This window comes from Ursus arctos, unplaced genomic scaffold, assembly GCF_023065955.2.
Source record: "Ursus arctos isolate Adak ecotype North America unplaced genomic scaffold, UrsArc2.0 scaffold_31, whole genome shotgun sequence".
Classification (NCBI taxonomy): Eukaryota; Metazoa; Chordata; class Mammalia; order Carnivora; family Ursidae; genus Ursus; species Ursus arctos.
Window position 1 is genome coordinate 23516324 of NW_026622997.1, and position 23434 is coordinate 23539757.

Sequence of the window (23434 nt, forward strand, 5' to 3'; positions counted from 1 at the left end):
CCACAAGTGAAGGAAGTACTGGGGGAAAAAATGAGACACAAAAATTTGAGAAGAATTTCAAATTATAAAATGATTCAGTACTAATGTTTTTTACGTCAGCTTTTGTATTTCATTCTATATGGCACAATATTTCTCCAGAGTGTACGAAAGCCAATTTTTTGTTTAATTGAATTTATTATATTCACATCAACAAGTGGTATTACAGTAGGTTATAGAACAGAAACAGTTTTTTTTTTACAATAATTTTGTTGGAACAAAATTTTGTCTCAATGCTTCTATGCTTTTTGGCATAGGTCCTATGATTATGTTTTATAAAATATTTTTACTTCCTCTCTTCCTCTGTTTTCTGAGTAGTAACATGATTTCCCGGAATACTTAACATACTTAATACAAAAAGACAATATTTGTTTTTGCTCTGGTTGCAAAAAAATACAAGTGAAGCATTCTGGATAAAGATCTTACAGATAGTTAATTCCTAGGAAAAATGATTATATTTCTATTGGGGAAGGTATAGCCTTTTGCAAGAGTAAACGATAGATGAGACTAGTATCTTTTTTTGTAACTGTAATCTAGAAATAGTTACATATTCTGTTCTATTTCAGCAAACTTCTTTTGAATATTAAATTATTTACCTGGATTCTCTTATCTGTCAAATATAAAAAAAGGCTGTTAGAGAAACATTTATTGGTGAATTAAGTTAAAGTGTTCCGTTTGTATGCATCTGTTTAACTTTTTTTTTTTTTTAAGATTTTATTTATTTACTTGAGAGAGTGTGCACATGAGGCTGGCGGAGGGGGGGGGTGGTGGGGAAGAGAGAGAGGGAGAAGCAGACTCCCCACTGAACTGGGAGCCCGACATGGGGCTCGATCCCAGGATTCTGGGATCATGACCTGAGCCAAAGGCAGACACTTAGCCAGCTGAGCCACACAGGCACCCCTGTTTAACCTTTTCTGCATTGGTTAGTTGAAAAAGAATTCCAGAGGTGAGTATTAAGCTCGTATGTTCCCTTCCCACAGTTCTCACCAGGGAAGTATGTGAAATTCACTAAATTAATTGAAAAGTCTTTTTTTTTTTTTTTAAAGATTTTATTTATTTATTTGACAGAGATAGAGACAGCCAGCGAGAGAGGGAACACAAGCAGGGGGAGTGGGAGAGGAAGAAGCAGGCTCATAGCAGAGGAGCCTGATGTGGGGCTCGATCCCAGAACGCCGGGATCACGCCCTGAGCCGAAGGCAGAAGCCTTAACCGCTATGCCACCCAGGCGCCCCAAATTGAAAAGTTTTGAATGTCTTCGTGGCTTATGATAAAGCCCTGAAAATTAGGGCTGAGTCCAGTTATATAGATAGTGTGTAAAAAGTCAGTATATTGCTATAAGGTACAGTTTAATAAGCCTTTAGACATATTTGGTTCAAATGCGTTCTGTATATTTTAACCCTCTTAAGTGATTTGTAGTATTTAGATCTCTTTTCCCTATGGCATTAAGTAGAAGGAAGGCATGTAGAGTTAATGAATTGCTTCTGGGTAGAGCTCAGCACAAACAGATTTTGCTATAATGAAGATTTTGAAATAGAAGAAAATGTGGACTGCTACATTCAAAAAATTAAGTCAGATTCTATAAAATTGTAATTGGGGGACTCTATACCCCTTTGACCTATTTAAGCTTATTATCAGCCTTTCTTCCTGGTTTGGGCTTAAAACAATAGCCCTGTCTCTGAGACTTGCCTTAATTGTGTTCCCCACTTAAAGTCAGATTTAGGATCAGTGTTTTCTTTCTGCCATTACTTGGGTGGGGGGGGGGTTGAAGATGTGGATTGAGTATGCTTTTTTCCCATACCTCTTTTATTTTGTAATTATTTAACTGTTAAATTCACAATTACTACCCTCCCCACCCCTGACTTAGAGTGGTCTCATTCAGAAGCCCCCTTCGTGGATTCTTCCCCTTCCCCCCCCGCCTGTGTTATACGCCAAACCAAGGTTCATTGCCCCTTACACGTGGGTGTTAGGACAGAGCATTTCCTGTCTGTTTCATGTTGCAAATACGTTTTTTTGCTAGAAAGTCAGCTGGATGGAAGTAGAGGTCTTGACTAAATCTTGATCACTTTCTGTTTTCCTGGGTTCTAGAAGAGTGCTTAACATGTAGTAGCCACTTAAAAATACATGTCGAATGAGAGAAAGGAATTGAGGTCCTGAGAAGCTAAGTGAAATAATACGTGGGAATGTACGTTATAACACATAGTATCAAGTTAATACTCATTACGAAAGTACTCCAAAAGGCTCTAGAAATATTAGGTACAGTAATATTAGAAATATTAGTGTTCATGTGATAGTAGATCATTATTCGTATTTTAATAACCTATTATAAGGTAATGTAATACCCTAATAATATATTAGGGATGCTTTTCTTTTTTGTTGTATTTGGCACACATTGTTATATGAGTTTCAGGTGTACAACATTGTGAGTTGACTTCTCTGTACATTACGTGATGCTCATCACAAGTGTGGCTCATCCCATCTGTCACCGTACAATGCTGTTTTGTATCGTTGACCCATGGTATGCATCTGTACTGTACCTTTGATTCTTGTGACTTGCTCATTCCATCACTGGAAGCCTGAACCTTCCAGTCCCCTTCACCAGTGTTGCCCATCCCCTCACCTTCCTCCCCTCTGGCAACCATCGGTTTGTTCTCTGTATTTATGGGTTTGTTTCTGCTTTTTCTTTCTTCTTTAGACTCCACATATAAATGAAATCATATAGTATTTGTGTTTCTCTGACTTATTTCATCTAGCATAATACCCTCTAAGTACATGTGTGTACACACACACACACACCCCTCACATCTTTATCCCTTCATCTGTGGATGGACACTTGGGCCGCTTCCATAGTTTGGCGATTGTAAATAATGCTGTAGTAAACATAGGGATGCTTTTCATTGCACGAAACAGAACCCCTAATCAACAGTGGCTTAAACTAATGAGGGTTTGTTTTTCTCCTGAAAAAGAGGTTTGGAGCTCAGTACCTGCTGACATTGGCTTAGCAGCTGAACAGTGTCAAGGCTGTTGTTCTGCAATTCTCTTGGCCTCCTTTGTGGTCGCAAGGTGGTTGCTCCTTCTGGAGGCTTTACCTTCCTTTTGGAGGCACCGTGGCGGGGCACGGATTCACAGCAGCATCTCTTCATTTTTCTGGGAAACCAAAAGCTTTCCTAGAATATCTCTTCATCATAGCCTTCCTGGAAGCCTTGCAGTATAGCCGACTTCCCCCTAAGTGTGAGAGACCACCTGTTTTCACATGGCCATCCCTAACTGGAAGGAAGGCTGTGAAAATGGGATTTAGCTTGTCCAGCCTCTAGCAGAGATGGGGGAAGGGAGAAGGAGTTTGAACATAGGTGCTGGGTTGGCTCACCAACAGTATCTACAAAACCCGGCACTCTGGCTGGCCAAAATCCAAATGTGTGCTTTTTCTTATGACTACGTTTTACAGGGTTACAGTCACCACCTCTCCAAGGGAGAGGATACCTGTTCTTCTCCATGACTGCATCTCCCTCTGAGTCCAAGCTATCTGTTTGATGTACAGCTTTTTCCCTCAGGTCTGGTTGTAGCTTGCACTCTGGTGACCCTACAGCTAAGGGAGAAAGTCTGTGTTCCCAGTACATCCAGCAAAGTACTATGGATAAAGGAACAAGGTAACTGATAAATCCTCCCACTTAGAAAATGGGTGAAGTAGAAACTCCGCACTAGAAACTGGTCCTTAGACACATGATACGGTGGAGGGTGTGAATGTTGCAGACTTCCTGTTCTGGCAGTGGGTTAAATTCCTAGTGAGCCAGTCTGCTGTCCCTGTTTGTGTTCCCAGGAAGGGTCTCTCCAGCTCACAGTGTTGACTACCATAGCTATAGAAGTCTTGAAACCGGGTAGGCTGATTCCTTCCACTTGGTTTTTTCCTTTTGGCTATTTTTAGGGCATTTCCCTTGCCATGTAAATTTTGGAATAAGTTTGTCTATGTGTGCCAGAAACCTTCCTAGAATTTTGATAGGAATTCTGTTAAAACTTATAGATCAGTTTGGGGAGATTCAACATCTTTACTGACTCTTCCAATCCAAGAACATGGTAAGTCTCTCCAGTGATGACCTTTTTTCATTTCTTTCGACAGATTTTATAATTTTCAGCCTACAGATCTAGCACGTATTTTGTTAGATCTATACCTAAGTCTTTCATTTTCTAGGGGCAATTGTAAGTGCTCTTGCTTTTTTGATTTTGATTTCACTTGTTGGTTGTTAGTATATACAAATACAGTTGACTTTTGTTTGTTGATCTTATATGCTGCAACCTTGAAGAAGTCACTGTTATTTCTAGGTGTTTTTTTGTTTTTTTTTTTTTTGCAAATAATGGGATTTTTCTACATACATATTCATATTATCTGTAGAAAGAGAGAGTATTATTTCTTTCTTTCTGATGGGTATGCATTTTGTTTCCTTTTTTTTTGCTTCACCATGCCGTCTAGACCTTCCTGTATTATGTTGAATATGATAGGTGAGATTAGACATCTTTGCTTGGTCCCTGATCTTAGGGGGAAAGAATTCAGTCTTTCACCGTTAGGTACGATGTCAGCTGTAGCATTTTTGGTAGATGCTCCCTTTGTGTTTGAGGAAAATACTATTTTTCCCTAGTTTATAAGTATTTTTATCCTGAATATGTGTTGAATGTATTATGGATATTTAAAAATACTCTGAAGGAAACTGGATTATTCTTTTTAATTGGCAGTAAGGTAGTATGTGAATAGTAAAATGTTAAAGTCTGCATGTTTCCTAATACATACAGTATTAAAGGCACCAGAGGTATTAATTTCCTCGCTCTGAATCAACTTCACTTATTTCTCTCTATATAGGGAAAGATTTAGGAAAATCATTACATGTGAATATTCTCTTTTTTTCTTGGACTTTTAAAATAAATATTCCTTTAATCTAAACATTAAAAAAACCCACTTTGTCAGTATCTTTATTGGTCCTGCCACTGACATTGTTCCCATTAAACTTACCCTTATTTTTCTACCAGGGAAAAAAATACCTCCATGAGAGTCGTGTTCCTTATTTTACACTGCTTTCCATTGTCTTGCAGTTTTTTTGGTGTCAGCTATATATTCTTAAATTGCTGAGCAGCCTGCTTCTCAAATCTCCTTGTTTCAAAAATAAAACTTTTAAAAAGATGTTTGTAGTAAAGTTACAAGAGCAGTACTGAAAATCTCTTTTTCTGAACCGTTTTCTAGGAAGCTGTTTACTCAGTGCCTCATCACCCCTAACTGCTTCAGTGTCTGCAGAGTTCCTGCAAAGTTATTCTCCTACAAAACCACAACAGAGCCATCAAGCACGGGGCATTAACAGCCACCCTTGCCACCTCATCCACAGGCCACGTTCACATTATTCCCGAGGCGCCCTTCACAGCGAGGGGACCCACTCTGTAATCCCATTTTGCGCTGACATGTCATGTCTCTCGAGGCCAGTAATTTGAATGATTGTCCCTTGATTTGTGTTTGTCTGATGTCTCTCACATGTAGGTTCAAATTTTGCATCTCTGGCAGGAATATCTTTGAAAGTGATGCTGGCTTCCTCTCTTTGCATCCTGTCGTGTGGCACTTGACTTTGATTTGTCCCATTATTGGTGATGGTAACTTCGATCAATTTGTTAAGGCGATGTCTGTTGAGTTTTGAACTGTAAAGTTACTTTTCTCCCTTAATACATATTTTGTGAGAAGGTTTTTTGGGAGTATGTCAATTTCTTATTCCTTATCAAACTTTGACCTCTCTGGAACTCCTGTACTCTTGCACCTTCCTGCGTTTTTACAGGGAGGCCTGCTTGTGCCTCCTGGATTCCAGCACATTCTGTGCACGTTCTTCTAAAGCTGCATGGGGCCACTGTCTTGCACACGCACCTACCTCCCTCATCCTGTGTATGCTCAGAGCAGGCACCGTCCCACATGCATGCCCACTTCACCTCTCTTGGGTTTGACACCCCATGCCAGGCTGCCCTTGCATGCATCTGCCCATCTCCTCGGACTGTAGCCTTGACAGCCCAGGGCGGGCTGTCCCCTTCAGGGATGCCTGTCTTGCTCTTCTCAGGCTCTGAGACCCTGGTGGGTGTGCTCACTCTTCTCACACTGTGATACCTCATGTCAGCCCATCTGCTTTATACCATCCCGGCCTGTTTGTTTCTCAGGCACTTCTACCCTCCTCCCACACAGCTACCTTCTGCTTGTGCTCTGACCCCTCTTCCCTGTGAATGGGCTCTGATGTTCCTCCTTGCATTGCCTCTCGCCATCCCCCAGCGCGATGGCCTGCCTCGTCCAGCCCTGCCCAAGTCACTCTAGTGACTTGGTAGAGAAGGGTGGAGAGCGTAAGGGGAACTCCAGCTTTCTCTTTGTTGTTATATTTGTCATCAGCCCCCTGTTGTTTGCTTTCTCACCTTAGCTCTTTCCATGAGGAGTAGAGGTAAGTTGTTAACATTCTAAATGGAAAATTTATTTTCCTTAGAGAAAAATAGGTGAGTATAACGTCTGAATAAATGTGCAAAGTTTTAGTTGTTTCTGAAAGAAAGAATCCCCGTCCCTGGGAGTGAGGATAGCCCACATGACAGTGCCTTGCTCAGACGGGAAATTGGTAGTGCAGAGTCAGAGTGCTTCCGTTTAGCCTTGAGAGCCAGCGATCCATCCTGGCCCTACCTCTTGCTTTCCTGGTTATGAGGCCTTTTTGCAAGTCACCACATTTTTCTTCTGTTTCCTCATCCATAAGATGGAGATTATAAATACTTACCTCATGGGGCTCTCGGGGAGCTCGGATGAGATAATGTATTTAAAAATGCTTTGCAAGTGGTAAAATGCTATGCAAATGTGGTTATTTAGCTCTAATTTATTGCATAGTCAAATTGAAATCTGTAGGAAATTAAGTCAAGCATTTTAATTGCACTTGTGACTTGTAGGCAAATTCCCTCTGATTCATAAGGCGGAGAAGAGGTCAGCATAGTGTTTGTTTTGAGCTGCTGCGTTAGGGCCATTGTTCTGTCACCATGACTCAACCCGGCAAACACTCCTCTTTTGAAGCCCTGCCCACTCAGTCTGCCTGTGTGACCTCTTTCCATCTTCTTGATGACTTTTACCCCTGCCCTACAATAGTCCTCCTCACCCCGTTGCCTGCTGTCTGTCATCCTTGGTGACATCAGCACCCCTGACCTTAGATGAGTTCTCTCGTGTGTTCACAGTTGCTCGTGGCACAGTTGCTTGGCGTGTGTCACTGGTTAGTCCTCATGAAGCGAACATGTCTCATGCCGGAGCTGCACTCTCCTTCTCTGACCTGCTTCTCCATGTGTTACTGGTGTCACTCTTTGGGTCAACTCTCCAGTTCAGAGACTGTAATTCCTCCCTCTGTCATTTCCTGTATCTAGGCAGCTATGAGTCCTTTTATTTTTACAAAAACCTCTTTCCTAATTGAGCCTTTGTTTTCCCATAATTAACAGTCTACCTGTGGCCCTTATTACTTAATCCCTGAACTATTGAAACAGCCTTCTTCAAGGCCAACATTAGAACCTTAGCGTGCCAGGTCTAAGCTTGGGCCGCTGCTGAATAATTGGATGAAGAAGACTTTTGGGGCCTGAGCCAGCTGTCTGAGGAGCCAGTCCTTCCAGATGAGCTAGTCAGATGATATAGAACATGTCTCTAGAGCCCTGTAAGACCCTCCAGATGGTAGAGATCGGGCTTGCGGAAGATCTGCCTTGTCAGGCCCAGACTCGTGTGAAAGCCTCTAGAATTCAGGAATACCTGATTTCTAGAACAGGAGTTCCATTATCTAAATATAGCCGCTGTTAACATTTTGGTACATTTCCTTCGAATCTATTTTTAAAGTATAGGGTTTTTTTGTTCCTTTTACTTTTTTCTATAATTATCACTGTACGTGTAAATTGCATAATATCTGTTGGATAAAAAAAGCATTTTCCATGATATTTTTGTAAGTGTAATTTTGTTATTGGTATACAGTGTTCCGTAGATTGAAAGATTCCTGTGGTCTTTGTTCTTTTTAGAACAAGATGCTCTCCTGGGAGAAATACTGAATTCTCTATCAGAGCTTGACACCAACTTCTACTGAAAGTATTTTTCTAGTGTTAACTTTTTAATTGCTGATAGGAACTAGTCTGTCTCTCTTTTGGTCTCGATGTTTATTCATTTACATGGCTTTCTGTGTCTTTGATCTTTGCTCGTTTGTTCATTCTTCCTTCCATCTCTTGTTTTTTTCCCTCGTTCCTTCCTTTGTTCCCTTGTCCGTCCTTCCTTCCTTCCTTCTTTCCTTCCTTCCTTCCTTCCTTCCTTCCACCCACCCACCCACCCACCCACCCACCCACCAATAGTGAGGACATACTCTCTTCTAAGTTCTGAGGTTGGCTCTGGGGATTTAGGAAGAAGAGTCCGTTAAGGGTCACATACTGGGGGAGACATATCTAGGAATGTTTGCTACGGGTATGCTGCAAGCTCGTCTTTGGGCACAGAGGAAGCAGTGCCTTCCTCTTTCTGAAGAGGGTAGGGAGGGCCACTCAGGGCAGGTGACACGTAGCCAGGCTGTGAAAAGTTGAGCAGGAGCTTGCTAGGGGCAGAGCAGTGGAAGAGACATTTAGGCCTAGGGCCCAGAAATGAGAGCAATGAGGATGTGGCTCACGCTTGTCTCTAGTGGGTTTTTTGTCTTCGTATTTCTTTTTTTTTTTATTTTTTAAACAACTGTATTAATATAGGAATTGCCATATTATACACCATTTTAAGTGTACAATTTGGTAGCTTTTAGGCTACTCATAGAGTGGGCATCTGTCACCACATTCAATTTAAAACCTTCCATTACCCTAAATAGAAACTCTGCATCTTTCAACTGTCACCCTCAGTCTGCCTAGCCTTCGCAGCCCTCGGCAGCCACCAGCCCACTTTCCGTCAGTATAGATCTGCCTCTTTGGATCTCTTATTTAAGTGGAATCCTTTGACTGGTGTGCCTTTGTGACTGACCTCTCTTAGTTAGCATATTGTTGTCAGGGTCTGTCCGTGTTGTAACTAACATGTGTGAGTGCTTCCTGTCTTACTGTCATCTGCTGATGCTCCATTGTATGGATATACCACATTTGATTCATCCATCAGTGAAGGAACATTTGGGCTTTTTCCACTTTTTTGGCTATTAAGAATAATGCTGCAGTGGACATCAATGTACAAGTTTCTGTATGATCATGCAGAGGTAGAGGGAGAAGAAGGCTCCCCGCTGGGCAGAGAGCCTGACCTGGGGCTCCACCCCAGGACCCTGGGATTCTGACCTGAGCTAAAGGCAAATGCTTGACTGACTGAGCCACCCAGGCGCCCCCTGATAGTTTTTTAAGCAATATTGTTTCTTCTCTTTGTTATTACTTATTTTTGGTCTCTAATTGTTAATTCATATCTGTCATTTTAGAAAGTTTGAAATTGCTATTTGGGAAATATTATTTATGGATATCTGTTATTCAGTTGAACAATTACTGGATGCCTACTAGGTATACATCCAGCTCATTTTGTTTCTCTCCCAGAGTCGTGTTCAGAATATATCCTGGTGGTATGGTGCGGACCCTGACGCATCAGAACGGACACTGACCTTGGAGTACTTGACTCAGTACATTCAGCCTCCCTGTTTTATTCAGAGATCTTTCACACTCTTCTTTGCACTTTTCTAGGTTTTCTAGCAAACCTAGGCCTAGTCTGTAGCTCTGTCTTTGATCTGGAACCTTCCTGTCTTGGCAGTTTCCTGTGGGCATTTTTCTTTTGCTTACCAAATTGGTAATTGTTTTGATCTGCTAAGTTTGCAAAGTTAAAATCCAGAGGTAGCTCTTGTATTAGAGGTAATACTCAGCATATAACCTATACTTCACTTCAAGGAGATACTTCTGTACTTAGAATTTGTCTTGGAAATTGGTCAGGGGGTGAATGGGTCCTTCCTAGCAGATGACTCAAGTTATTGATTTGTGCTGCACAATTGAGGGTTTGATTATCATTCTGAATGAAAACCAGATGTTTTGCAAATTTGCTAGTGAGTGGTTTTTCTTGGTTATGATTTGTTCCTTGGCTAAATAGAACTCTTTTTCAGCATATTACTTTTAAAATATTTGCATCAGGAAGGAAATTTTCCATAGAATACATGAATTTAAGGTTACGATTGGGCTGGTGGGTCTGGAAAGCCATCCAGGCATTGTCGCCAGGTCTGGCTCCTCGCCTGCTGCACCCCTCCCCCCCAGGCCGCCTCTGCCAACGCAGACTTGGGCAGTCCTGTCCCCATAGTCCCCAGACTCTGGCTTTCTTTCTAGTGGGCTGCACTGGACCCCCGGCATGCCCCCACCACATCAGACGTGGTCATGGACACCAGCTCTGAGTCACCACCAAGGACTTACGGGACGAGAAGGAAATTGTGGAGGGGGTGGAGGGTGGAAGATATGTACCTGCTGGTGGGGACGCTAACGAGGAAAGTGGGGAGCAGAAGGCCACCAGGGAGGTAGGCCGAGTAGGGGAGGGAGCGGGAAGAGGGGAGGAGGAGGAAGAGGGTGGAGATGAAGGGGAGGAGGCAGAGGTAGACCCAGGCCAACAGGCAGCAGCAGATGTTGAGGATGACGATGTCGACACCTGGGAGCAAAGACCAATGAGGATGACCAGACAGCAAAAAAGGAAAAATTAAACTCAAAAAAAAAAAAAAAAAAAGCCACCATGACCCATTCATGTTCCACTTCCTGTCTCAGAATCTAAACACGTGATCACATGTGAGTAGAGAGCCTGCCGTGGACCATGCCACCCGTGGGTGACGCCAGCATTCCAGCACCCAGAACTGCAACGTGGATTTGCAGCAGTTGCAACATGCAAACTGCCGTGGCCCAGCTGTTTTTCTTAAAAGTACTTTAAAAAGGAAAATTTGTATTTTTAATTTACATTTTGTATTTTTGCTCATCTTGTGAGGCGTCAGATAATCCCCTCAGGTTAATAACCTCAGATGATCCAACCAGCCTTGGAGCCTTCTCTGGCCTACTTCTTTTTTTTTTTTTTTTTTAAAGATTTTATTTATTTATTCGACAGAGAGAGAGACAGCCAGCAAGAGAGGGAACACAAGCAGGGGGCATGGGAGAGGAAGAAGCAGGCTCCCAGCGGAGGAGCCCGATGTGGGGCTTGATCCCAGGACTCCCGGGATCACGACCTGAGCCAAAGGCAGATGCTTAACAACGGAGCCACTCAGGCGCCCCTCTGGCCTCCTTCTGACTTGACTTGTGCTGTGACCACGTTCATTACACTCTCGAAGGAGAGAAAAATAGCAACAGATCTTACCCCGAGCATTCCAGTAGCTTTTTGTGTGCTTACGTCACTGTACTTTAAGTTGTTGGTTTTAGGAGATGGTTAAAAAGGCCAGATAAAAAGATAAAAAGTTTCTTTCTTTTTTTTCCTTTTTTTGTTGATGCAGTTGCTGTTTATTTTTTTGGTCTGCTTAAGTGTGAAATGTTGTTCAACAATAAACTGGATTTGTATTTTGCTGAGTTCTTAAAAAAAGAAGATACGATTGCATTTTTTAGCAACTGTTTTTTTTGTATGTAGTGAATTATCAATAGTGACTTATTTTCTCCCTTACCAAAATAGGGTTTCAACTCAGCTGTCTAATTAACCCAGTTTTCAGTTATCCGTATGTAGAGATTACCCAAGCCTATTATAACGAAAAGTTCTAGCTTTCCTTTGGCTCTTTGGTAGTGGTTTGTTTGTTTGTTTGTTTGTTTTTTTTTAAAGACTTTATTTGACAGAGAGTGAGAGCACAAGCAGGGGGAGGGGCAGAGGGAGAGGGAGAAGCAGACTCCCCGCTGAGCAAGGAGCCCGATGCGGGACTTGATCCCAGGACCCTGGGATCATGACCTGAGCTGAAGGCAGACATTTCACCAACTGAGCCACCCAGGCATTCGGTTCTTTGATGGCTCTGCGTTGCTTCACCACAGTTGTAGGGAAGCAGGAGACTTGCAATGGTCTGGGGGAGACACCTTGGCTCATGCAAGGGTGGTGGCAGTGGAGGGAAGTAGATGCATTCACATTATTTTGGAGGTAAAATCCTTTGGGAGTGACTGGGTATGCTGCAGGGGATGGTGATGGGAAAGGAACGGTTAAAGGTGACTCCCAGGTCTCTGGTTTCAGCATTTGGGTGGATGTGCCGATCAGGGAAATGGGAGGACTGGAAGAGGTGTGACATTCAGTCATTTGCCTGCTGGCTCTCAGATACAATCCCGATGTTCTCTGTCCTGCTCTTTACTGCATGGAACTTCCTTCTGCAGTCTTCTCCACCTTCTGGCTCTTGTGGGTAGGACTGGCTAATGAGAGGTGCTGATGGAAGACTGGAGGATAGGAATGGGAAGAAGGTAGGGTACTTTCCTCCCTCAGTTTGTGCTCTGGGTCGTGTCCGAGGACATGATAGTTTCATTCCTGTAGCTTCCACTTCGATCAGACAGCTCCTGCCTCTGCAGTCCCAGCTCCCGTTGGGCAGCTCTTGCCCTCCTTCTAGCCCCTGCCAATGATGGCAGTTTCGGGGCTTCTAGTGTTCCACCTCTTCTACTGGGTCCTTCCAGCCTTTGGGCTGCTAGTGGTTTCTTGCTGTTACTCATCTCACAGTTGTTTCACCATTCCCTGTTTGGTGTGTTGGCTTTTCCATCGCCCCTGTAACCACATTTCTGTAGTTTTCTAAAATGTCGAGAGTGGTTTCCTAACTAGAACCTGATGAGTGAATGAATACAAGAGTGAAAATTCGAGATCCCGATTTCGGAAATGAATTTTGTCAAGTTTAATATTTCTTTGATGCATTCCAGGGGGTATGTTATGGGGTGAGTTGAGTAGTGAGCTCGGATGGTTGTCTGATCTGGAAGTATAAATTTGCGTCTCGTCTCTCAGCATAATGGTAATATTCTAGACCTTTGGAACGACTGAGATCATCTAGTGCATAGATGAGAAGAGAACCAAAATCTAGGTCTTCAGGAGCTCTATTTCATGGAGGGCTGAGGGGAATGGATAAAGTAGAGAGGTGGGGGTAAGAGGAAGACAGGAGAGCTGTGCCCTTGACACCAACCAGAAAGGGTGTTAGACGGCATCGTGCGGCTGCTGTATCCGGCATTTGGTATCCATTCCCTTGATGAAAGCGGTTTCAGAGAAAGGGTGAATGCTCAAGGGTCTTCACCAAATGAAGGGAGATGACAGAAAGTGGGCACAAAGAGATCGTTCTTTTGAGATGTTGGACTGTAAAGGGAATAAAGAAATGGGAAGAGAGCCAGAAGATTAAGACATGCTAGTTTTTACAGTTGCTTTTTGTTTGTTTTGAAAATGCTTAATTTTTGAATAGGTTAAAAAATAAAAAATTATACAAGGAAGGAAGTCTTCCTCTTACCTTGTCTCCTGTAAGGAAATCCTGTTCCTGCTCCCTCCTCCCAGTTCTAGCCAGTCGCTATTTATTTCTGATACACATCCAGACACTTGGAATACAAATAAATGAAATGTGATGATGTATTCTAGATTTCCCCCTTGGACCTCCGTGGTAGCCTACTGTATGTATTTTGTAGCATCTTATTCTTTGGGTAGCTGTCCTGATGACCTCTCCGTATTAGGATTTAGAGGTTCTTCATTCCGTTTCTTCTCTTGCGGGCAGCTTGATAGCAGTCTCAGTTCCAAATATACTGAAACGTCTTCCATCAGTCACCCTGTACTATTGAAAATAATGCTGCAGTGAATGGCCTTGCTCATGTGCAAGTAATGTTTTGTAACTAGGTGAACTCCTTAGGACTTCTTGGTCAGAGGATACACAATTGCCATTTCAGGAGATGTTGCCAGACTGCATGCATGGGTGCTGTTGTAGTTTCCCTTTGGGACAGGGACACAGCCTGAGAGTGCCTGCTTCCTCACAGCTCACCAGCACGGTGTGTTAACAAGCTTTTGAGATTTTGACACTCTAGTAAGTGAAACGTGGTATAGTTGTGTTGTTTTTTTCCCCTTAGTGCAGTTTTTTTTTTTTTTTTAAAGATTTTATTTATTTATTCGATAGGATAGAGACAGCCAGCGAGAGAGGGAACACAAGCAGGGGGAGTGGGAGAGGAAGAAGCAGGCTCATAGCAGAGGAGCCTGATGTGGGGCTCGATCCCACAAAGCCAGGATCACGCCCTGAGCCGAAGGCAGACGCTTAACCGCTGTGCCACCCAGGCGCCCCCCCTTAGTGCAGTTTTAATTTTCATTTATTTTAAGAATGGGATTGACCATCTTTTTGTATGTTCAAGAGCCACATGTGTTTCTTTTTTGTGTGAACTCTTAAGTTCACATTCTCTGCCTATTTATTTATTTATTTTCTGTTAGATCTTGGTCTTAGTTTTTGACTTTGACTCATTAGGCCTGAGGGGTAAAAGCTCCATGTGGCAGGCACGGCAGCATGCAGGATGGGCATGGTGGGCGGGGGTATTGGAGAGAGGGGTGGTGACCAGATCTTGAAGTGCCCTTACAAGTTCATTTGGTTTGTATATTGGCTCTTAGTTTATAAACCTATTTAACATGTAGAAATAGATATCCTGTTAGGGATTCCTTAGATGGAGTGACTTCTGAGCTAATTATGTGTCAGGATCAACAGAGCAATTTAATTTGGAATGAGGATGGGGAATATTAGAAGTGTTCTTTTCTACATAGTAAGTAAAAGGTCTGTCTTGAACTCGGATTTTGATTATGGTCAGCCCTACTTAGCTATGTAATTAGTTTTCAGTAGCTATTGGTAGAGTTTTGCCAGCCATTATTTCTCATTTAAAAGAAAAAAAATTGTTCTTTTCCCTTCATACACTAAACAGAGTTCAAGCTGACCCTTGGCTTCATCTTATGTCTGTGAAGCACTCAGCAGGACTGCTTTAAAAGAATAGACTTATTATACAAGTAATCTCTAGGAATAAGTGCTCCCCCGTAGGAGCACCTGTGTTCTGCTTCACTCAGAAACACAGCGCACAGTCACCAACACTCTGCAGTGCAGGGTCGGTTCTTGCCCTGAGTGTTTCAGACTGGGAACTGGAGATAGTCCATCTCTCTTTCATTTCTCCTCTCCCTTAAGGGCTCCCTTCTCCCCTACTCCTTCCTCCTTTTCCTTGCCCATTTTATTCTTCCCAACCTCCCACTCCTCCAACCCTTAGCTGGCTAAAGGCAGAATACTTTCTTATGGATGTATTTTTTAAAGCTTTTATTTATGCATATTAGAGAGAGAGAGAAAGAGAGAGAATGAACACACGGTGGTGGGGGGAAAGCGGAGGGGGAGAGGGAGAGGGAGCCCGAGGTGGGGCTGGATCCCAGCACCCTGAGATCATGACCTGAGCTAAAGGCAGGTGCTTAACCGACTGAGCCACCCAGGCTCTCCCTTATGGATCATTTTAATTGCTTTTGTAAAACAGATTTTGAAAACATGGTTCCTGCATTCTGTGCATCACCCAGTCGCTGTGGAGAACAACGAATGGGATGCAGAAGAAGAAAATGAATCCACTGACCAGAACTTTTATTTTGCCTTTTATTGGTTTTAAGAAATTATTTTTAAACGTGCACCTTAATGGTGCTTTTAAATTCTCTTGCGAAAGCACACTGTATTCTCTGACTTTGTAGTAGGCATCCAGTGATTTGTATCACATCAGTCAACTCCCTGGGCATGATTAATGATGGACATTTAAACTGTTTGGACTTGTCTTCCAGAGTTCCATGGTGAAGAGACTCCCCCAAAATGCTTGTGGGTTTAAAACATTCAGCGTCTTTCCCCCTTTTCATTTTGTTCTTAGTGAATTTTCATTTTGTATCAGCCTTCTTAACTGCCTTGCTTAAATTTACGAATAGGCTCGTGTCCCTGTGGTATGCCGCTCCTCTAGGTGACTTTCCAGTGGAACAGTTGTGTGAGATAAGTTGCGTTCTGAGCAGTGTTGATACGAACCATGGCCATCTCTTCTGTAATGGCCATTGTGTGAAAGCCTGCAGGGTGAAGGGAAGCTTGGTTGCTGTGACAGTCAGCCTGTGCTTTGGAGTAATCCTGTGCTCCGTATTAATTCTCTCTTTATTTGCATGTCTCTGACGGATTATAGAAGGCCAAGAGCTGACATGTTCAAGATCTTGGAAATTTTGGAAATAGCAAACAGTTCTTTTTGAAGCCTGATTATTAGTTGTCTTAGGAATATCGTGAGGCAACCTCAAGGCCGTGTACTACTTTATTTTGTTTTTAGATATTGTCTGTATTATTTTTGATCAGGAGGCAAAGAGCTGCTAATGAGGCATTCTAATTTCCTTAACTTTATAATCTCTGGAGTCAGTTTGTCTGGATTTCTAATCCTGGCCCGCCCCCCCCCCACCCGCCCCTTGCTGTGTGATTTTAGGCAAGTGACTTTTCCTATCTAAGTCTTAGATTCCCTGTCTAAAATTAGAGTAAAAGCGAACCTACCTCAAAATGGGAAGATTAAGTGGGGAAAAAAGTGAATATGATATGCTTGGCTCATTTCTGGATGCATGATATGTACTCAGTAATGCTAGCTATTATCGTTACTGCCAATCAGATTTTTATTACTTTAGATTTAAAGGCAATTTTTCTTGTGTATATAAAGAAATAGTTTGGAAAGTAATGCATTTTGATTAAAACAAATAGTAGTTTGTTTTTCTCTCCTCACACTCAGAGTAGGTGGTGTGCCAATGACCATCATTTCCTTGGTTCAGTGAGTACAAAAGCTTTTAGCAGTGGGGAAAGAAGTCCCTCAGAAAATGTATATCAGGTCACTGTTTTCATGATGGATCTCAGCAGGGAAATAGCTTTTTATATTCTCACCTTAAAATGAAAGAACACTATTGATTCTAAGCTCTCTGGAAAAGGAAACTTAAAAGAAATTAAAAAGATTTGATCAAAAGCAATACATACTTTAGCAAAGAATGAATCATGGAACACTACATCACAAACTAATGATGTGCTGTATGGTGACTAACATAACATAAAATTAAGAAAAAAAGCAATACATACTTGAAGAAATTCAAGCACTACAGATGGATATAAATGAAATGTTAATGTGCCCCTTCTCAGGATTCACTTTACACAGTTATAAAAGTAATGCCCATGCAAGTCTGAAGACAGAAAAGAGAAAGAATATAAAAGGAGCACATGAACAACTCGCCCTTCCTCTGACTCCCAAGGGCAAACACCTCAGTGTCCCGTATATGCTTCCAGAAGTTTTCTCTACTTAGAATGTAATTCCTCTTTGTAAAAAACATATACGAGATCTCCTGTCTGTACCTTGGTTTCTTTTACCTGATGATTTAACAAAGATTATTATAAATCAGGATTTACAGATTTATCTTGCTTTTTAGACAGCTCAGTGGTATTTTAGGAGTAGTTTCATAATTTATTTAAACATTTTCCCTATAATGGATATGTGGGCTTTCTGGATTTTTTGCTTTGTCAGTAATGTTCATTGAGATTTAAAAGATTGATTATTGGTCTCTGTATGTGTGTATCTATAAATATGCGTGTGTGTGGTACAAGTAGCCCGACAAGCAGGTGTTAGAGAAATTCTGATGCACATTTAAATTTTTGAGAGCTATTCCCACATTGAGTTTCATGAATGTAGACTGCCGTCAGCCAAGTTACCAGTTTCTCCATTCCTTTGCTAGCACTAGATAATATCTTACCTTTTAATATTTTCCAATGTGATGTGGAATATAAGATTTTATTTCATTTTGCATTTAAAAAGTTGGATGAGATCAGTGTGTATCAGGATAAATTCCTAACAGACCAAAGATCTACACGTGAAACCGTATGTGTATTGGGAGAAAACACTGGCAAACTCCTGGTAATCTGGGAATAGAGGAAACTTGCTAATTATGACTCAAAATCCAGAAGCAAAAGGAGAAGACGTTGATGAATTTGATATCCTAGAAATAAAAATATCTGAAGAAAGTCTATAAAAAATGACAAACTGGAAAAAATAATGTAATATATCATTGACAAAGAATTAATATTCCCTGTGTGTGTTTCTGTTTATTAGTAATTGAAACTTGAGGTAAAAATGACTGTTGGATCCGAGGGAAAAAAAGTGGGCAAAAGACGTGAACAAATGGAAAACACTTAAAAAAATTGCACATAACCCTTAAATATATGAAACGATGTTCAACTCATTCATAATAAGAGACATGCATATTAAAACCTCACTGGATCCAATTTCTCAGCAGACTGGCCTAAGTACAGATGTTTGGTAGCACGCTCTGTGGGCAAGCTCATGCACTGCTCACAGAAGTGCAAGGTGGCACACCTTTTTGGAGAGGAATTTGAAAGGGTAAGGGAATGACATAACGAATTTATCCCTTGACAACAGTCCCACCTTTTTGGACTTGATGCCAGAGGTAATCTGGGAAAAATACCAAATGATATCGGCACAGTACTATTCATTACAGCACTATTTGTCATCGTGAAAGCCTGAAAATCATCCAGTCTTGGTTCCCAGATTCCATCTGGCTGGTCTGAAGTTTGTTCCCTTCTAGACCAGTTGTGTGGTCCCAGCTCTGACACTGGCAGAGTATTTGACTGACGTGCAGATGATTTTCAGCCGCATACTGGGGGTTATCTGTGCTGGAAGCCACATCCAAGAAAGGTAGAAATCTTTCTTGGATCTTCTTCAAGCCTCCAAGCTGGGTGTCTTCTGAGTTCCTCTCCCTTGCTTGGTTCATTCTAGCCCATCTGCATAGTGCTGCTTTCCCATAAGTGCTCTTCTCTAACTGCTTCTCTTCCAACTCACTGGAGAACCTGACATGAAGGCTCTGATTAAAGTAAGACCATAAGGTGTTAACTTTCTCTTTGCAGATATTTAATCTGATAACCAAGTCATCCACCAGTGGTAGTCTGATTGAACAGTTATTTAATTTTGGGTGATGGGGTCCTGGGAAGGCAGGTCTTCTGGCATTTCTTGATTGTTCTAGATGGTAGACACGCTAAACTAGCATATTTCTGTTTCAGATGCCCTTCATTCCTACCCTGTTAGTGTTAATATTTGAGGTTGGGATAGAGCTTAAAATTGATAAGAACGTGACTGCAGTTTTCCACCCCTCTTGAAGAGCTGTTGCAAAGTTGATAGTGTTTCTAATGGGTGTTGGCATCTTAAAACCCAGAAAATGTGTTTGTTAGGTGGCAAAACAATAAAGAGTCTTTATTCTTTATTGGCAAATAGCCATATACAGTTTCTCCTCACTCCCCTTTTGTCGTGTTTGTTTCTGTGTAATTTCGTAAAACAGGGCCTTTGAGTGATTGTGGGTGGGCACAGAGATGCAGATATCGTTCTTGAACTCTTAGCATGTAACTCTTAGCATATTTATACCTTTTTCAAAAAATTTTTTCTGGATTTCTGTGACACCACGTTTTCCGTTTTTTTTAATCCTCTTAATGTGCTGCTCCTTTTCAGTATCCTTTTCCTATCTCACTTCTCTTCCAGATATTTGAATGTCCCCGTGTTCTGTCTTCTACCACTTTCTCTGTCCTATTTTTTTCTCCTGTAATCTCTCTTTAGGTGAGCTCCTCCATTTCCATAAGTTCAGATATCTTCTGTAGGGTTTTGAGCCTCCCATTTGTTTATCCCCCTGAAAGACTCCCCTGAGCTTCAGTTTCTTTTATACCAATAGCCAACCAGTATTTCTAGTTGGACATTTAATAGGGATCTCAGCCAAAGTGTGGCCCCCCAAAAGCCCTCTTGATTCTCTTGTCCCCAGATCTGTTTCTTTCCACACCTTCCCTCCCCATCTCAGTAAATGGCACCACAAACAACTGAGACTCAGGCCCAAATTCCTGCCATGTGCTTAGGAATCCTACTTGATTCCTTCTTGCACTGTTCCTCTCTAATCAGTGAATTCTCTTGATTTGGCCTCCAAAATAGGTCCCTGTTGGCCTTCTTGCTTTTGCCATTGCTATGACCCCGGTGCAGGTTACCATGCTCTTTCACATATTCCTACTCAGACCAGTGTGTCAGCTTCCAACTGGTTTAACTTGCCTTTACCTTTTCCCCCTTTGCTTTACTTTTGCCCCATCTATAGTGTTCATGGCGCTTCTAGAATGGGCTTTCCGAAGTAGAAGTTAGTTGTTTGGAACCCATGGTGACTTCCTGTAATTTTTACAATACAATAGGAAGTTCTCAACTTGCCAAATACTTTGGTTGCTGCCTGCCTCTCCAACCTTTCTATCCCGACTTTCCCTGTGTCCAGTCACACTATTCTCTCTGGTCCTAGAACACGACAAGCTCGCTCTTGTTTCCTGGCCTTTGTACTTGCGGGGGTTTCTTCTTGAAATGTTCTTCTGTTCTTTGCATGGTGTTTGCGTGATCTTTTATTACTTGAGTCTCAACTCAGATTTAAACTCCTAAGTGAGACCTATTTTGATCTATTCTTTGTCCGTTACCTCTCTTATGATCTTAATAGCTTTGAGCAGTACCTGAAATTACCTTGTTTTAATCAGACTTTCTCCTTAAGACTTAAACGCCTTGAGGGTAGAAACTCTTCTCACAGCCATATCCCCTGTGCCTAGAACAGAGCCTGGCGCACAGTAAATCCTCATTGTGTTATAGTGGTTTATTGACTGATTTGTGTTTATAAATGGAATGTTTTGACAATATTAAGTAAGATGTACTAACACAAAACATTTTTTGTTCTTGTCGGAAATAATTGGATAAGAAACTCTTGTGTTCATTGTAAGGGACATTCTCTTTTGAGGGGTGGTCAAAAAGTTGTAGGCATTTTGGCGTATCCATTGGATTCCTGTTGATTGCAATTAGATCGCCAAGCATATTATTCGCTTTATTTTGAAAGTCTGTACATTCCAACATTGACAACATTTCAGACAAAGTAGAATAATTTGCCATGTTTATTGCTGGAGTTCTCCTTGAGAGGGCTTTTGTTGTAGTCTGTATGGTAAACGTTGTCTTTACTGTGAGAAGTGGCGTTAAGGTGATTGAGTAGAATGTGCCAAGCTACAAAGCTGGCATCTGGCACAGGTAGTTCTGTCTTTAGGTTTTTGTGATTTTTTTTTTAAATTTTAATTTTTTAAAAGATTTTATTTTAGAGAGCACATATACACGTGTGTGCAGGGAGAGGGGCGGAGGGAGAGAGAGCATCTCAAGCAGGCTCTGAGCTGAGCTTGAAGCTCGATGTGGGGCTTGATCTCACGACCCTGAGATCATGACCTGAGCTGAAACCAAGGGTCGGATGCTTAACTGGCTGAGGCATCCAGGCGCCCCTCTTTGTTTATTTTAACTAAATGCCTAGCCTTTATTTATTTATTTTTATCATTAGCTAACAGACATCCTTGGTTCTTTCTTATCTGTGCAATACATTGCTCATAGTTTAGCTTTGTCTTTCAAAATTCAGCATTCACTCAGTACATATTTAATGGATATCTACCAGGTACCAGGTGCCGTATGTGGTAAGTACTGGGCATATAACTGTGAGCAAGATAAAGTCTCAGCCCGAAGTATTTGTGAAATAAATTGGCGACTCTCTTGAAGCTTTTTCCTGAAGATTAGTATTGCCTTCAGAGCTTTAACAGGATGGTAGAAGTGCCATATGCGTGTGGTCCACGTTAGGTATCATCTGTCTTTCTTCTTGAACCTACTTGCACCTTGTTCAGTGTACCAGGGTATTTGAATGTTTCTTCTGTGCCCACCACTGTGTTAGGCCCTGGACATTCAGAGGGCAGCAGATAAAATTTTTGTCTTCAGTATCTCTTAAATAGTAATAAAGACGGGCCGGAAAAATGAATTATTTTAATACAGAATGTGAAATGCTGGAATGGTCTATGCACAGTCTGCCATGGGAGTGCAGAGAAGAGGCAGCTACGGACCTCAGGCTGCAGCTGAAGGATGAGTACGAGTGAGCAAGGTAGATAGGAAACAGAGGTATTCTAGCTGGGTTGAGTAGTGTAGGCTTCAGGAATTTCAGGTGGTTTAGTGTAGCTGGAGGGACAGATGACTGTAGGGAGAAATGAATATTGAAGTGGGGGAGGTGGCTGAATCTGGAAAGGCCTTGAATACCACTGAAAATCATCAGAAGATTGATATTAGAGGAATGTCTTCAGGTGGCATTGTAGAGAATAATTGGGAGGGAACTAGGGGAGGTACGTAAGTACCCATCATTTCTGAGTTTCAGCAGGGAAGTGACGTAACCAGATTTCTTAAGTAAAAGGTCACTCTGGCTTTTTTTTGGGAGGGCAAATAGACCATGGGGTGTGGGTGGGGGACAGGAATGGAAGGAGTGAGACAGGTTAGGAGGGATACATAGTAATTAGCACGTTCCCTTGCCTTTAATCAATTCAAGGATTTTTTGTTCTTGTCTGTATAAAAATATTTCATCATTTTTATAATCAAATGTTTGGGAAAAAAAGTTTTTGCCAGTTTACCAGAAGCTTTGATGTGCTCGCCATCCGTTTGGCGTAATGCTCTCCCTTGAAGTTCCCTTCCCAGGTGGAGAATGTGCACACAGACATCTGTTTGTCCTCCTGGTTCTTCATGTCATTGTACCTTAGCGACTGCTACTACATTAGTATACATGGAAGGTGCTGTGGTTTTCAGTTTTGGTTTTCTTTTCATTGTGGTGGTCCTGTTTTAATGAGTACGTCCCGTTAGGCGACAAGGTAGTCGGAATAGCAGTAAACACGTTAGGCATTTACAAATTCCTTTCATAAATTGGATGGTTTTGGGTTATTGGTTGCATTCCCAGGGTGTTTATCACAGTACGGTAGTTCTTCTCCCTTATCTGCGGTTACTTACCCGTGGTCAACCACAGTCCAGAAACAGATGACCCTCTTTATGACGTATTGTTAGAAGGTCAAGTAGTAGTCTACGGCTGCGTCCCAATGCCTGTGTGTTCACCTCACTTCATCTCCTCACCATAGACATTTTGTCATCTCATCATGTAGGCATTTATCATCTCACAGCATCACAAGAAGAGGGGTGAGCATAGTACAATGGAATATTTTTACAGAGAGAGAGACCTGTTAACAGAAGTTTTTTTTTTTTTTACAGTACGTGGTTAGAATTGTTCTGTTTTATTATTATTGTTATTTTCTTACTGTGCCAATTTATAAAAGAAACTTCATCACAGATATGTATGTGTAGGAAAAACGATAGCATCTATAGGGTTCAGTATTATCTGCGGTTTCAGGCAATCCCTGGGGGTGTTGCAATGTGTCCCTGCAGATGAGGGGGACCACATATATAACAATATTTGATCAAATTGGTGAGAGGAGTGAAAGGCTCACTTTGTGGTAAATCATTAGCTTTTTCAGGGAAGACCAGTTCTATTCTTAATAACTTCTTAAGCTGCAGAATATTCAGCATATGATAATACCTGTGCCTGAAACTTACTGACACTGTCCGAAAGGGG

The 23434-nt window shown here is 41.8% G+C and overlaps 1 protein-coding gene across 13 annotated transcripts in view; it reads left to right on the plus strand.

Moving 5' to 3' along the window:
• Window positions 1-23434, plus strand: part of CDKAL1 (CDK5 regulatory subunit associated protein 1 like 1) — an 811149-nt gene that overhangs the window by 79392 nt on the left and 708323 nt on the right. The window lies entirely within an intron of this gene.